General features: G+C 39.1%; 1 long non-coding RNA gene across 1 annotated transcript in view; it reads left to right on the plus strand.

Annotated features, from left to right (window-relative positions):
• LOC122794805 overlaps positions 1–14,359 on the plus strand; it is a 96,748-nt gene that overhangs the window by 40,148 nt on the left and 42,241 nt on the right. The gene's annotated exons all lie outside the window — the stretch shown is intronic.

Raw genomic sequence — 14,359 nt, forward strand, 5'->3', positions numbered from 1 at the left:
TAATAGGTTGTCCAGGGTATTAGATTTAGAAAGTGAGTTTACTCCTCAGCAAATTTTGCTCATCAGTCACTGTATTATTTGGCATGCTTCTCTACATTGCAGAGAAATTTGATTAAAGAAATATGCAAATCTCTTCCAGTGTCCATGTCTGTGGAGGAGCGCAAGCAGTTATTTTTCACAACTGGTCACCCTTCAGTCTATCTCTAATGCTTCCAGGAGGTTAATCTCTCACACAGCCAAGGGTACCTCATGGGTGGCAGGTACAGGCATAGCCATAAGGAGACATGCCTGGATGCGCTAATATGATTTTGTGGAGCCCTTCAAGTCTTCATTTTTCAGTGCTTCCTTTGATGAGTCTTCTTTGTTTGGCACATCAGTGAAAGAAATGCTCTCCAACAGTGAGCAAGATGGGAAGACTGTGGGAGTATTTTCTACCCACAGAGACCCTTTTCCAGGAATCAGCATGGAGGTAAAAAGATGTGGTTCCAAAAGTAGCAAGGTCCTTTCCAGGACTCATGAGAGGAAACTTCTCCCAAAGGCAGGGTGGAAGATACCACCCTTGCAGCAGAGAAGGCCTGCATAATCAAGAGTTTTGAGATGCCTTCTCAGATAAACTTTTCCAATGCTTCTGAAGGGTTGCTGACTGCTCTTCTCTGGAGGCAGTCGGGGGCACTTGTATCTGCACCTAGAAACCTGGACATCAATCATAAAATACACTTAGGTGCAAAAAATTATATCCAGAAGCTATTTCATTCCTTTTGTTTGTTGTTTTGCAAATCCCACCAACGAAACAAAAAAAGCTTCCCAACATTCCACCCAGTCAGTTGGAGTTAGTAACCTTAGAAATTCAAAAGCTGCTGGACGAGAGTCATCCAAGTGGTTCCACCAGACCAGAGAGGATTCAAAACTACTTGAGGTTCTTTTTAGTGCCATAGAAGACAGGGAACATGTGACCCATTCTAGGCCACACAAATCTCAATCAGTTTGTAAAAACAAGTTCTGAGTGGTCATGGTTCAGTCCATTCTACTATTTCTATGAAGAGACAATTGGGGCCAGTCATTACCTGTTCAGATCACTGTCCTCTTGTCTCACCAACCAGGCATCTCCTTGAAAAAGCCAGGAACTACTTGCACCAACTATGTCAGTCTTTAGGCATCACAATCAGTTATCCCAAATCTTGTCTACAACCAGTCCAAGTCTTGGAATTTATAAGTGCTGACCTGGATACCACCAGGCATCTGACTTGTCTTCTATAAAACAGAGTACAGTCTATAAGACTGCAAGTGAGACAGATTTTATTTCACATCCCTCTTCCCTGGTAAACTGATCCTCCAGGGTTAGGGGTCAGTGGCAGGTGCTATAACTTTTGTCCCGATGGCTCAGTTCTAGATGTGCATTCTTCAGTGGACTCTAGCTGTTCAGTGGTAGATTCTTCAACATCCTCTTTCCTCACCAGAAAAGCTCACTCAGGTTTTCAGAAGTTACCTTTTTGGGTGGCTACAGTCCAGTGAAGTTTGTTAGGGATATCCCTTTATATTTCCACCCTGGTGGCCACAGTGACCATGGATGCCTCCCAGTTTGGGGTGGGATTGGATTTTTGTTGGGACAGACAGTCCAAGGCATGTGGTCTCCAGAAGAGATCATTTTGCATATTAATGTTCTGGAGATGAGGCCTGTCCTCCTAGCACTGTTGGCATTTCAGGATTCCCCTTCCTCCGGGGATGATTGCTATGTAAACAGACATGTCTGTGGTTTGGTAGATCAGCAAACAAGGGATCCTATCCCCTTTGTTGAGAAGCAGTGAGAGTGTGGCAGTGGATTATCTCCTCCATCTGCTTTCTTTTGTCAATGCACATTCTGGGGAAGTCCAGTGTGTTGCAGACAAACTCAGCAGACCCATTCTGATGCTTCAGGAGTGGCCTCGCAATCGGTTAGTGGTGGAGAGGATTTTCCGTTGATGAAGTCAACCTTGCTGCAGTCTGTTTGCCTCTCCCGACAACAAGTGCAGCAGGTTCTTTGCCTTTAGCACCCTCGGGGGAGTCACCAAGGGATGCTCTAGTCCATGTTTGGCCTGCTAGTCTCCTTTATACCTATCCCCATTCCTCTAATCCCCAGATTTCTACAGAAAGCACTTAAGTTGAAGAGCAAAGTTATTCTCACTACCCCCTTTCAGCCTCATCAGGTGTGGTTTCCCTTTCTTTGTTCTCATCGTCTGTGTCCACTTTGGGTACTGGACCCTAGTCCAGATCTAATCTCTTATCCCTCAGCGATGGCACACCTAGACATTTCACTCTTCAAACTAACCATATAGTTTCTACAATTTCAGTAGTGTTTAGAAAGCCCAGGCTTTCCCTCCTGGTCCACCAGATTGTGCTATTATCCCAGAAAGCCACCACAATTTTATACAAGAATGAATGGAAAAGATTTTCATGTTAGGACCATCAAAGAGAACTGGATCCTTTTACTGAACCTATTGCTGCTGTTCTGGATTTTCTAGCTCTGATTTTTCAGAAAGAGCTACTATTTCCACCGTCAGAGTTCAGTTAGCAGCCATCTTGAATTATCATACTGGAAACAATGCTTTTTTAGTTTCATACAAAGTATGGAAAGCTTTCCATAAGGGCACTTTTTTGCTTAGACCTGTAGTTAACAACCTCACTCCACCTAGGAGTCAAACCCTGTTACTGTAGGGTTTAATTGAGACCTTTTTTGAGGCATCGGCCATGTTTGATCTCAAGTTTCTGTCTTGGAAAATGTTCTTTCTAGTGAGAAGTACCTCAGCAAAATGAGTGTCTGAACTCCAAGCACACTCCTAAAAATTCCCGTGTTTGGTTTTCCATAAAGATAGGAACTAATTGCTTTTTCTGACCAAAGTAACCTCTGAGATCAACATCAATCAGGTCATAAGTTTACCCGTTTTCTCCCCTAACTTCTCTAACAAATGTGAATACATGCTTCATCTCTTAGATTGTACAGAACTCTGTTTTTATCTCCATAGAACAAAATACTTCAGAAAAACAGATCAGTTGTTCATCTCCTTTGCCTCCAGCAGATTGAGAAAAACAGTTTCCAAAGTTACTGTATGTAGCAAAGTGGGTAACATTGCATTTCACTTCATTTGTTTAAAGTCATTAAGGCCTTTCTTTGCCCAGACTTCCTAAAGCTCACTCCACTAAATACATGGCTACTTTTGCTTTATGGTCGATAACTTCCATTGATGACATTTGTGCTGCAGTCACTTGGTCCACTGCTGATACCTTTATTGCTTATTACAAATTGGATTTGATCTCCAAAAATAAGGCTGCTTGCCTTTGGTTCTGCGATACTCCAAATCTCCTTCCATGAGGGCTGCCCAAGGTTCACGTAGCTGGGGACTCTGTCCCATCAGTTGAGGAATAAATGAAAATTTACACCATCAGATATAAAAGTTATGTGCCCACCATAACTATGCATCTGTGTTGCCGATTTTCATTCTTCCCCAATTTCCTGTTCTCCTTCCCCTTCCCTTTACCTCTAGGAGTGACCTGATGGTGAATAAAGAACCACCATTCCATGTTTGAACCCCTATCTGTCCTATTGACTTTATTGAATAAAGAACCACCATTCCATGTTTGAGCCCCTGTCTGTCTTATTGACTTTAGTGAATAAAGAACCACCATTCCATGTTTGAGCCCCTATCTGTCCTATTGACTTTCATTCCCTATTGGCTGTGGTTAGTCTTTTTACATTTGGGGCAGCAAACTTGATCTGAGGTACTACAAGGTTCTGAGGAGTGAATTATGGGTAGAGGAGGGACCTTGAGAGTTTGTTGTGAAAGTCTAAGTGAATGCGGCTGAGCTGGATCCTGGACACATCAGTTGCGGAAGAATGAAAATGGACAACACGGATGAATAGTTATGGTGAGTACATAACTTTTACTTTTGTAAAGCAAGATGAACACTGTAGAGGATGCTCACTGTCATATTAGAACATTCTTTTCATGGTAACAGGCTATGCTGTGTTAAGGTTTAAGCAGGTCCTTGTCACTGTCTGTACCACAAGGCACAATAACCAGAAACTGGTAGTCAGGATGGCAGCTGTTTTTTGTAAAACAAAAGATGCCAGTGTTTATCTTTTCTTCAGTGGCAATGTTATAAATCTGAAACACCATGTGCACTTAACAAATGAAGCTCTGCACTAGTTGCTAAACTGCTTTGAAATTCCTTTAAGTTTTAATTAGCTTGGGGGGTTTCTGATAACATTAAAACCCGTGTTGGTTACATTTCTTGTAATCATTTTAAATAGAGTTGCTTGCTACTGAGATTTGTCTGCAAACATCAACTGGACATAAGCTGATTTAAGTATATTTCCTGCATTTTATTGTGGTTTTATAATTTGGACTGATTCCTCAGATCTAGCTCTGTTGAAACTGTCTTGTGTGTATCTCTGAAGCTCTGCACTAGTTGCTAAACTGCTTTGAAATTCCTTTAAGTGTTAATTAGCTTGGTGGGTTTCTGATAACATTAAAACCTGTGTTGGTTACATTTCTTGTAATCATTTTAAATAGAGTTGCTTGCTACTGAGATTTGTCTGCATACATCAACTGGACATAAGCTGATTTAAGTATATTTCCTGCATTTTATTGTGGTTTTATAATTTGGACTGATTCCTCAGATCTAGCTCTGTTGAAACTGTCTTGTGTGTATCTCTGAAGCTCTGCACTAGTTGCTAAACTGCTTTGAAATTCCTTTAAGTGTTAATTAGCTTGGGGGTTTCTGATAACATTAAAACCTGTGTTGGTTACATTTCTTGTAATCATTTTAAATAGAGTTGCTTGCTACTGAGATTTGTCTGCATACATCAACTGGACATAAGCTGATTTAAGTATATTTCCTGCATTTTATTGTGGTTTTATAATTTGGACTGATTCCTCAGATCTAGCTCTGTTGAAACTGTCTTGTGTGTATCTCTGAAGCTCTGCACTAGTTGCTAAACTGCTTTGAAATTCCTTTAAGTGTTAATTAGCTTGGGGGTTTCTGATAACATTAAAACCTGTGTTGGTTAAATTTCTTGTAATCATTTTAAATAGAGTTGCTTGCTACTGAGATCTGTCTGCATACATCAACTAGACATAAGCTGATTTAAGTATATTTCCTGCATTTTATTGTGGTTTTATAATTTGGACTGATTCCTCAGATCTAGCTCTTTGAAACTGTCTTGTGTGTATCTCTGAAGCTCTGCACTAGTTGCTAAACTGCTTTGAAATTCCTTTAAGTGTTAATTAGCTTGGGGGGTTTCTGATAACATTAAAACCTGTGTTGGTTACATTTCTTGTAATCATTTTAAATAGAGTTGCTTGCTACTGAGATTTGTCTGCATACATCAACTGGACATAAGTTGATTTAAGTATATCTCCTGCATTTTATTGTGGTTTTATAATTTGGACTGATTCCTCAGATCTAGCTCTGTTGAAACTGTCTTGTGTGTATCTCTGAAGCTCTGCACTAGTTGCTAAACTGCTTTGAAATTCCTTTAAGTGTCAATTAGCTTGGGGGTTTCTGATAACATTAAAACCTGTGTTGGTTACATTTCTTGTAATCTTTTTAAATAGAGTTGCTTGCTACTGAGATTTGTCTGCATACATCAACTGGACATAAGCTGATTTAAGTATATTTCCTGCATTTTATAGTGGTTTTATAATTTGGACTGATTCCTCAGATCTAGCTCTGTTGAAACTGTCTTGTGTGTATCTCTGAAGCTCTGCACTAGTTGCTAAACTGCTTTGAAATTCCTTTAAGTGTTAATTAGCTTGGGGGGGTTTCTGATAACATTAAAACCTGTGTTGGTTACATTTCTTGTAATCATTTTAAATAGAGTTGCTTGCTACTGAGATTTGTCTGCATACATCAACTGGACATAAGCTGATTTAAGTATATTTCCTGCATTTTATTGTGGTTTTATAATTTGGACTGATTCCTCAGATCTAGCTCTTTTGAAACTGTCTTGTGTGTATCTCTGAAGCTCTGCACTAGTTGCTAAACTGCTTTGAAATTCCTTTAAGTGTTAATTAGCTTGGGGGTTTCTGATAACATTAAAACCTGTGTTGGTTACATTTCTTGTAATCATTTTAAACAGAGTTGCTTGCTACTGAGATTTGTCTGCATACATCAACTGGACATAAGCTGATTTAAGTATATTTCCGGCATTTTATTGTGGTTTTATAATTTGGACTGATTCCTCAGATCTAGCTCTGTTGAAACTGTCTTGTGTGTATCTCTGAAGGTCTGCACTAGTTGCTAAACTGCTTTGAAATTCCTTTAAGTGTTAATTAGCTTGGGGGGTTTCTGATAACATTAAAAACTGTGTTGGTTAAATTTCTTGTAATCATTTTAAATAGAGTTGCTTGCTACTGAGATTTGTCTGCATACATCAACTGGACATAAGCTGATTTAAGTATATTTCCTGCATTTTATTGTGGTTTTATAATTTGGACTGATTCCTCAGATCTAGCTCTGTTGAAACTGTCTTGTGTGTATCTCTGAAGCTCTGCACTAGTTGCTAAACTGCTTTGAAATTCCTTTAAGTGTTAATTAGCTTGGGGGGTTTCTTTTTTTTCAAAACAGGTTTATTGTTTTAACATATAAGAGAAATATCATAACAATTTTATACAAGTAATTAAAAATAGGTATTATTATAATATTCAACAAAACAACTAAAGTATTTACAAAGACATCCACTACAATCAGATCAATTAATTAAACTAAAATACCATGTTATTAAAATTAAAAAATTGTTAACAAATTTTGTAAATTATCCCATACAATATAATAAGATGTTTTTCTAATTGTGTTTATTTCCATATGGCACACTATATTCATAACATTTTTAAATTCATTGAACGAAGGAGGTGTATTTGAAATCCAATTTCTAGTTATTATTTTCCTAGCCACTGCTAGAATAGACCATAACAAGGGAAGCTTAACCTTTTTAACACTTTGAGTTACAGGTGTGTTGAATAATATAAGAGATTTAGAAATAATGAAATTATCTGTAAAAAGAGCCTGCAAAAATTCATTAATTGACTTCCAGTATTCTTTCAATTTTATACAGTCATAAAACATATGAGCCCAGTCAGCATTAATTTCTACATTACATCTCTTACATAAATTATCTTTATTATTTATTTTATTCATCATCAAAGGTGTATAAAAGATCTATGTAAAATTTCCATGTATAAAGTCTCCAGACAATGGAAGACGTAGTTCTATAAGCAGATTCAATATATATTGTTTATCTTGTTGATTTGGTGGGTCGCCATTAATAGAAGTGAAATAATTCCAGTATGAATCTACACTGTAAAAAGTTTGTCTGATAATTTTATGTATGTATGAAAGTTTACCTTTATCAGAAACTTTATGTTGTAAATTTAATATCAAGTAATCAATCAGTGTTGGAATAGATTCTTTAACTGTTATAGACATTAGATCTATTTTATTAATGAGATGTTGTCTAAAGGTCTGAACCTCTAACCAGCAAGTTTCTCTTAGATCAAATTCTTGTTTTAAGAAATCTAGATTTTAACTTTATTATCAGATATCAACTGATACCAGTACTTTAGATCATTATCTATAGCTAAATGAGTTCCTTCAGAAGTAGATGACAAAAGCATACCCTGAGTATATATTATAGGGAATACAATAAAATTCCATTCCCTATACTTAGGGTGCATGAATATAAAGTTACGATAACTAATAATAATATTTAATGGGTAACAAACCATATGTTTAGGTGTAATAGGTGAAGTACAAAATTCCTTTAGTAACCATAACATGGAGTTATTTACAATCATATTTTTATGTGTTAAGGAGATTTTCATGAAGTGCATACTAATTAGCTCCCAATAATCTTTCCATTTTGTGACATATGACTGATCTATTAATAAAGTAATAACTTTTACAATAGAAGAGATAGTATATAAATTAAAGTCTGGAAAAGCAATACCCCCTTGAGACCAGCCATTAGTATGTTTCTTTAATGCAATCCTAGGTCTATTAGGTGCCCATAGGAAATTTAACATTAGTGTATTCAGTTTTTTGATAATTATTTTTGTAGGTGTAAGTATTATTGATTGTATTAAGTATAAAATCTTGGGGAATATTATCATTTTAATAATTGTAAGTCTGTCCTCCATAGTAAAAAACATATTATTCCAGGTATTAAAAAGATTTTGTATATTAAGAAAACAGGTATTATAATTATTATATATAATAGATTTATTATCTTTAGATAGTATTATACCTAAATAAGTTATCTGACCTGAATTGGGTACATATTTAGTAAATTCACTAATGAGAATATTTTTTCGTGTATATATAGGTAGTATTTTAGTTTTTTCTTCATTGAATATTAAACCAGAAATACTTTTAAAATTCATCATGTTATCAAATAGAGACTGCATAGAAGAATTAGATCCTGCTGATGTAATTAGAACATCATCTGCAAAAAGTTGAATTTTGGATGTTGTATTTTCATCTATTTCAAAACCCTCTATGTCAGTACTGTTTCTGATCAAATTAGCCCAAGGCTCCATTACTAAAGTGAATAATAGTGGAGAAAGTGGACATCCTTGTTTTGTACCTTTAAGAATGGGTATTTTTGTGAAACATATGTTCCTACCTTAATATAAGCCAACGTTCCTTTGTATAAATGCTCAATTAGATTTACAAATGCATCTGAGAAGTTTGTGCACTTCATTAAGGTAAACAGATAGTCCCAACTTACTGAATCAAATGCTGAACTTATATCAAGACTAATAAGTGTTAAATCTTTCTTTTTCCTATTTGCAAAATCTATTAATGTTAAAGTTCTTCTTATATTATCAAAACTATTTCTATTTACAATGAAGCCTGTCTGATCTATATCTATAATGCCGGGAATGATTGTCTTCAATCTATCAGCAAAAATACTCATAAACATTTTATAATCAACATTAAGTAATGAGATGGGCCGATATGAAGAACATCTAGTTGGATCTTTATTAGGTTTTAAAATTGGCGAAATAAATGTATATTGCCAAGATGGGGGGTTATTAAGCTTGAGGGGTTTCTGATAACATTAAAACCTGTGTTGGTTACATTTCTTGTAATCATTTTAAATAGAGTTGCTTGCTACTGAGATTTGTCTGCATACATCAACTGGACATAAGCTGATTTAAGTATATTTCATGCATTTTATTGTGGTTTTATAATTTGGACTGATTCCTCAGATCTAGCTCTGTTGAAACTGTCTTGTGTGTATCTCTGAAGTTCTTGAAATTCCTTTAAGTGTTAATTAGCTTGGGGGGTTTCTGATAACATTAACACCTGTGTTGGTTACATTTCTTGTAATCATTTTAAATAGAGTTGCTTGCTACTGAGATTTGTCTGCATACATCAACTGGACATAAGCTGATTTAAGTATATTTCTTGCATTTTATTGTGGTTTTATAATTTGGACTGATTCCTCAGATCTAGCTCTGTTGAAACTGTCTTCCCCACCCCACCCCTCTTTGTTCTTGGTAGTAGTTTAAATTTGGTGGCTTTTGCAGTGCCCGCCCCACTGTAGATTTGATCTAGGACACTCCCGCAGTCCCATCTCTTTACCGCATTCTATCTAATAAACCCTTTCTGCACTTGCTTTTAGTCCTTTTTAATTTAATTACTTTTTTTCAAACTGTGTGTGGACTAATATTGCTACATACTCAAGTGTGCCAGCTTGCACTGCATGTGAATTGTTTTTACTACTGTTTTTGCTACTTTTCTGAAAAAAGAAAAAAGAAAAAAAAAGAAAAAATTCTGCTTTTACTGTATTTGTATTTCTTCCTAATTTATTTTGCTTTTGCATCATCTTAAAAGTACTCAGTTGTATTTATTACTTCTTGGTGCAACTCATTCTAAGCCTTTTAGTTTAAGCACTTGGGCTTCAGACCAGTTGCTTTACATTAAGAAGGTTTGTGGTTTGCACTGTAGTGGCAGGACAGGTAGCTTACATCCTTCTAAGTTGGGAACTGCTGATTGAGGGCTCAGTGTCAGTTATTCTAAAAGTGTATTAATTCTGGTTTAAGCACTTGGGCTTCAGGCCAGTTATTTTACATTAAAAGGGTTCGTGGTCTGCACTCTTGTGGGAGGAGAGGCTGGACTCTGCCCTTCTGATCTGGGAATTTCTGGTTAAAGGCTTATAGTGCCTGCGTATTTGAACTGCTTCTTACTGAAATTGCTACACCTTGTTTGCTGTAGCGTAGACTAGATCCAGGCCTGCTGAATCTAGTTTGTTTGTATAACTTAAACACTAATCCAGGCATTCTTCAAAGTATTCAATTGTATTTATTACTGCTTGGTAGTAACTTGATTAAAGTGTAGCTATCATTCTAAGTCTTTTCGATTAAGCACTTGGGCTTCAGACCAGTTGTTTTACATTAGGAAGGTTTGTGGCCTGCACTGTGGTGGCAGGACAGGTGGCTTACATCCTTCTAAGTTGGGAACTGCTGATTGAGGGCTCAGTGTCTGTTATTCTAAAAGTGTATTAGTTCTGGTTTAAGCACTTGGGCTTCAGGCCAGTTATTTTACATTAAGAAGGTTCGTGGTCTGCACACTTGTCTTAAAAGCATCTTCTTTTCAGGTTTAGCACTTCTGTATTATACAAAGTCCCTCACTAGCGAAACCCCCCCCCCAGGAGTACCCACTTCCTTACTAAGTCCTCTCTTATTCAGTTACACCCCTAACTTCTTAATTTCTCAAGCATGTCGAAGGGCCAGATGCTGGCATCCTCTCCTGTCCAGTTGGTGAATCTGGGAATATTGAGGAAATGTTACAATTGCCTCATGTACACAGACAACCCTCTCCTCCTCCCACATAACACAAATACTTGCGAGAGATGCAGCTATTTGGCCAAACTGGAGGCTGAGCTCTCTCAACTCAGGACTGGCAAGACCAGACAGGAGGAGAAGGCAACTACACACACCACAAAACCGGTCTCACAATAAAGCTATCACAACAATGAATCAAACACATAAACACACAAAGACATACTCGGAGGCTCTGAGCAAAAATTTACCTAAACAGCAGAGGCCTCCAAAGCAGACACCCAAGCAACTGCCACCTCATGACACACCACAGGCAACACATAAACCACAAAATCAGTGTGCAAAGCAGTCACAGCCCTTAAGGCCAAATACAACACCAAACATACTTGTCATAGGTGACTCCATAGTCAGACACACTGACGTCCCACTCACCAGGCTGAATATGGAGAGGGTCACAGTAAGCTGCCTATCGGGCGCTAGAATCCGCCACATAACACAAGCACTCGGGTCACTCCACAGCAAGTACAAATATGACACAGTCATTGTCCATGCTGGTGTGAACGACCTGAGACGCACCTCCTGGACTACATGAAAAGAGACATAGAGGAGCTCTCTGATTATGTAGCCCAGGCAGGTATGACCCTGACCCTGAGCAGTATCCTTCCTTCACCAAGAACGATGCCACAACATAGAGACAAGATGATCAGCTTTAACAATTGGCTTAATTTATGGTGTCATTCAAAGGGGATCCAGTGTCTGTCTGCCTGGGATGACATGCTTGACAAGCCACGCTGCTAAGGCGGCTTGCACCTGTCACCCTGGGATTCGGATATTGGCTAAGGCTCTTGCCACTCCCATAGTGCCTTTTTTAGGCAAGGCTCAAATTCTAAACCTACCACCCTAGAAAACAAAAATGGGAAGAAACTAAGGGTAATGCTGCTCAATGCCAGAAGTCTAAATCTCAAAATGCACGCACTCGAGGCCCTTCTCAGTATGGAGAACATTGATGTCTGTGCTGTAACTGAAACCTGGTTCAAGGCTCCTGAGAGCACCCCGGCACTATCAGGTTTTACCTCATATCATGCGTTCCGGCCCAAAACCCGGACCACACCACAAAAGGAGGGGGTGTATCTATATTCATCAAGGATACCCACACCTCCAGGTTTGTGGCAACGCACGAAGCATCGGAAACCATCCAGGTGCAATTAACCATAGGCAAAACTGCTCTACAATTTGTAGCATGCTACAGGCCACCCTCTCAAACTCAGGAACCCCACACAGCCTTCCTGAAGACACTGGAGGGTATAAATGTATCTCCAAACACCATTATATTGGGTGACTTCAACTACCCGAATATAGACTGGGAACATTACTCAAGCCCCAACTTTTTAGCCCAAAGGTTCCTGGAGTTCATAAATTCAAATGCCATGAAACAACTAGTCACCGTTCCCACAAGAGGAGAAAATATACTAGATCTCATCATCACAAAAATGGGGACAAAATGCTCCACACGAAGTATATCCTCATTGGTGAGATCAGATCATAAACTAATCTCACTGGAAATCCACATCCCGCCCCACCCCAAGCAAAAGACCACAGTGAAGAACTTCTCTAAAGCAAACTTCACACTACTCAAGACTGGTGTGGTATCCTTCAAGGCCCCCGAGCCAGTGGAAACCACAACCCAAGCTGCGGAAGCCCTTACAAATGCCTTCTACGAACACCTCCAGGACTGCATGGATCAGGCAATCCCTAATAAAACCAAGACTCTTTCCACCAAGGGCAAACGTCCAGTTTGGTGGACCCCAGCCATAAACAAACTTTACAATAAGAGGAGAAAGCTGTTACATGATAGAGCAAAATCCATAAAAGAGAAGATACCCTTGATCATTATTAGTAAAAAAATACGAGCACTCATAAAATCATCCAAGGCCAACTTTGAGAGAAAAATTGCCATAGATTCAAAAGACAATCATAAGGCCTTCTTCAGCTATGTTAGAAACCTGGGTGGAATCTCCCAGATATGCTCAGAATTAGTCCAAAATGATACAAAAAAAAAATCACTGAACCCCCAGACATTGCCAACATACTGGCGGACAGGTTCAGTGCAAACTTCACCCCCCTCTCCCCAAAGGAGAGATAACTATCCCAGCGGTGTAGCCTCCCAGACATCTCAAATGCGCAGGTAAAAGCTGCTCTCTCTAAAGCTAAAAACACAGCATCAATGGGACCGGATGGTGTCCCCGGCTGTGTGCTACATGAAATCAATGAGGAACTAAACCCGCACATAAGGCAGCTGTTTAATCTTAGCCTTACCACAGGATACGTGCCCAAGGAGTGGCGTACGGCAACTGTGGTCCCACTCCACAAAGGCAGTGCCTCTACAGACCCTGGTAATTACCGCCCCATAAGCTTAACAAGCCTGGTCTCCAAAGCTATGGAGAGGATCATAATGGAATTCATAAACAAAGACATAGGGGACTTGCAGACATTGGACCCGACCCAGTTTGGCTTTGTCAAGGGCAGATCATGCCTTTTGAACTTGGTCGACTTCTTCGAAACAGTCACCAAGGCCATTGATGGGGGAAAGGCAGTCCATACAGCCTACCTTGACCTTGCAAAAGCTTTCGACACAATACCCCACTCAGGTATTATAGAGAAACTTACCAGCTTAAATGTAAACCCATATGTCACAAGATGGGTTGCAAACTGGCTAAAGGACAGAACCCACAGGGTTAGAGTTGCTGGCACCATGTCAGACTCCAAGCCGGTCACAAGTGGTGTCCCACAGGGCTCAGTCCTTGGCCCCTGTTGTTCGGCATCTACTTCTCAGAAGTACAGGCAAACATAGGAGGACTATGGCTGACAAAGTTTGCAGATGACTGCAAACTGGGCGCCATAGTGGAAAGTACATCGGACACAGATATCCTTCAGAGGGGTCTCACGGAAACTGATAGCTGGTGCCAGAGCCATGGCCTGAAGTTAAATGCCAAAAATGTATAGTCATACCCTTTGGGAAAAACAAGGTAACCCCAAGCTACCATATAGGTGGCAATCCACTAAGCACAGAAGAGGTTATCAGGGACCTGGGGACCCAGGTTGACAGTGGCCTTTCTTTTGACACTCACATTGCTAAAGTGGTTAGAAAGACCTTCTACATTGCCCACCTGATCATGAAGGGATTCACATCCAGATCAAGTGAGGTCATTGTTCCCCTGTACTCTTCACTTATCAGACCAACGATCGAGTACAATGCCCCATTCGGGATGTATCTCACCCGACACCTGCAGCAATTGGAGAGACCCCAAAAGTTCCTCACCAAAAGGATAAAGGGATTCCAAAATCTGTCATATGCTGCCAGACTGAAGAAACTCCAGCTCTATTCAGTCACATACCGTCTGCTCAGAGGTGACCTGTGCCTGACATACAAGGCCATGTCCAACCCGGAATTAATGGACATGCTCCACCTCAAAAAATCCAAATCTACCAGATCCACTAGAGCAAGCGACTTAATCTTTAGCACGGATATAAATAAGACA

The sequence above is a fragment of the Protopterus annectens genome, chromosome 2.part1, assembly GCF_019279795.1.
Source record: "Protopterus annectens isolate FY-2018-M chromosome 2.part1, PAN1.0, whole genome shotgun sequence".
Taxonomy (NCBI): Eukaryota; Metazoa; Chordata; order Ceratodontiformes; family Protopteridae; genus Protopterus; species Protopterus annectens.